Source organism: Carassius carassius, chromosome 41 (genome assembly GCF_963082965.1).
Source record: "Carassius carassius chromosome 41, fCarCar2.1, whole genome shotgun sequence".
NCBI classification, from domain to species: domain Eukaryota; kingdom Metazoa; phylum Chordata; class Actinopteri; order Cypriniformes; family Cyprinidae; genus Carassius; species Carassius carassius.
The window spans coordinates 13774403-13777813 of NC_081795.1; positions in this window are offsets into that span (position 1 = coordinate 13774403).

The following is a 3411-nucleotide window of genomic DNA, read 5'->3' on the forward strand; positions in this document are numbered from 1 at the left end:
GAGGTTATCCTGGTTTATCTGGTGCTGCCCCATGAAGCCATTATAAACTAACAGACACTTCCTTTTCAGTAGTTTGTGATGGAAACAGGATATTACCTACAGTACCGCCGCTATACGCAGATTACGCAGTTTGCGTAGGGGACCAACTCCCAGTGGGGCACCATCCCAGTTGCTCAACAACAACAACAAAAAAAACTTTCATTCTATATTAATATTAGCTATCATATACATATAAATAAACAAAAATCTAAACGTGAACATACATATTATATATATATATATATAAAATGTTTTTTATGATGAACGCAATATAGACAAGCACACAGGACTTATCATTCCTGCATCTGTGCTCACACTCGCTTTCTCATGTTTGCGGCTGAATACAAATTCAATTCAATTCAATTCAAGTTTATTTGTATAGCGCTTTTTACAATACAAATCGTTACAAAGCAACTTTACAGAAAATGATGTTTCTACAATATTTAGTAGTAGCTTATAAGTGGTGACTGTCAGTTTGTGCACGTATGACAGGATTTGTAGAAAAATTGATACTGATTGTAGAAAAAAGTCATAGTCAGCCAGATGATGAACATTATTAATATTATTAATAATTAATAATTATTATATGATGCAGTCACACTTGTAGCAATATTTGTTAATATTTGTTGATTCAGGGTTAGCATCATCTGGGGTCCTCTGAGGGTCAGCATCATCTCTTCTCAGGTGTTCTGGATCCAGACTGGAGCTTGTGTAAATCCTAGTTACCACGCGATGTAAATCCCGTGGCAAAACATAGAAACAAATAGAGAAATCATTAGCATAGCTGCTGTTCCAACCAAGAAAAAAAATTAGTTTAACCCAAGCTAAAGAATAAGAATGCACATTTGATCAGATACAACTATACTCACAATTTAAGATACATTATTCAAATGCTTGGCGAAAGAGATGCGTTTTTAATCTAGATTTAAACAGAGAGAGTGTGTCTGAACCCCGAACATTATCAGGAAGGCTATTCCAGAGTTTGGGAGCCAAATGTGAAAAAGCTCTACCTCCTTTAGTGGACTTTGCTATCATAGGAACTACCAAAAGTCCAGCGTTTTGTGACCTTAGGGAGCGTGATGGATTGTAGCGTGGTAGAAGGCTAGTTAGGTACGCAGGAGCTAAACCATTTAGGGCCTTATAGGTAAGTAATGATCATTTGTAACTGATACGGAACTTAATAGGTAGCCAGTGCAGAGACTGTAAAATTGGGGTAATATGATCATATTTTCTTGACCTGGTAAGGACTCTAGCCGCTGCAAATGATCATCATAATTAATGGACAACTAGGCTATTTTAGAGAAAAGACATCAGAGCAGTCTGGCGCAGAGAAAAGAAAACACTCGAGATGATGCCCGTGTATCACTTTAAATTAATAGTTAAGTGAATTTTTACATAAAAAAAAAAATATTATAATAATATTTATTTAACAATTACTAGTAATTTACGGTGTGGGAATGTTAAATGTTTTTAATATTTTTAAATATCCAAAAATATCCTCATATCCTTTAAAAAATTTTGAATGGTGGGAAACCAAGATTAAAATTTAAAGGTTCAGTAGGAGATCCTTTATTTTAGCCTGATAGCACTAAAAGTGAATGTCCCACCCTCCCTGGAATCACTGTCCAAAGCCATGCCCCCTAAACGCATGTATGCTCGCTGACCAGAATACCAGAGACAACATGTGCAACGTTTGTTCTATTCGACCTAAGTGTCCTGGGAAGTAGACATCGCCGGATATGCCGCCATGATTCCAGTTCGAACCAAGTGTATATGTTCCATACAAAGGGCATTAAAGTGTGCGAGACATGAATTTAAATAGTATTTGTTTACAGAGGTATATTATGTTATATACATAATTCACACTTCTCTAGTAAGTTTCATCTGTGTGTGAAGACGCTGCACAGCTCAAATCTGTAAATGAACGTTCAGAAGTGAAGTACACTTCAACGGATTTCCCCTGCTCAGGGAATAGGGTGCAAAGAACATCGTTTAGGAACCATGTCAATCGGAACAAAGTTCATGCATGTAGCTCACTTTTAACGAGCATGGTTATCTGAATTGGGTGTGTTAACTAAGAGAGACATGCAAAATATGCAGAGTACATCATGTGTTATTCACCAGTGAGATAACTTCATAGTACAGTTAGTAAAAGTACTTCAATAACAGAAAGGAAGATCGGGTTGTTGATGTTTGTCTGCCATTCTTGCTCTGTCTGCACAGTGTGCGTGAACCCGCTGATGAGTATCCTGTCTGCGTGAACAGGGTGTGCAGAGGTATGCAAAAACATAAGTTGACAGGCAGGTAGGAAAGCCAATTAAAACGCTCGGACCGAGCATTTTGATTGAACGAACATTTCTTGGTCCTACGCCCTCCACAGAATATAGAAATACAAATAAATACATTTAGAGCGCTTAACTTAAGGATTGCTATCGGGATGTGAAGAGACTTTCAACCAGCATAACAAAAAATACTTCTGATGACAATCACCTATTGCACCTTTAAGGTCTTAAAACCAAATAAAGGTATGGGTGGCCTTGTGTAATTTGGAGAATTATTATGCATCCCAGGTTAAGCCAATTTTGAATTGGATGCAAGTGGATAACTCATCAAAATGGAAATGTATAGTGAAACGGTTACCTAAATAAAAAGGAAAATGCGCAAGGTTGGGGGTTCGATTCCCCGGGAACACATGATAGGTAAAAATTAATAGCCTGAATGCACTGTAAGTCGCTTTGGATAAAAGCGTCTGCTAAAAGCATACATTTAATTTTAATTTATAAAAGAAACGTTGAATGGAACAAAGTGATATAAAATATCTTTAAAGCCCTTTTATTATTCATCCTAATGCTTTTACTTTGCTTTCACTTCTGTGCTTTTCAGAAGACAGAACCCAGTTTTGCAGTTTTCCCTGCTGTCAGATGACTAATACAATGGTATGTGACAACTGACCGGACAAAACAGCTCTGAGGACAAAAGGACAAATCACTCCTGCTGATGTGAAATACACATTATTGTATTTAAGTTTACCTAAAAAGTCTCATCATGAAACTTCAAGTCTCATATCCAAACTTTTTGTCCACCACTTGTCTGTTGTCAGCACCATAACACAATGTAATCGTTACTCCAAATGATCGTCTTCTGGAACTCGTCCACGTTTATCAACCTCCCGTGCAGTTACCCATTTTTGCACAAATAATGGGAGGAATTCAGGGAATGTGTTTTGAGAAACGGTCCAGGCGTCTGTTCATGATGTGTTGGCCTTGTTCAACCTCTGAGTGCAAGTGAGGCCCTCCGCACAATATTTACACTGTAGATGCCAGTAGAGTTTATGTTGGTGCTGAGCCCATTGAAGATGAATTATTAACTAAC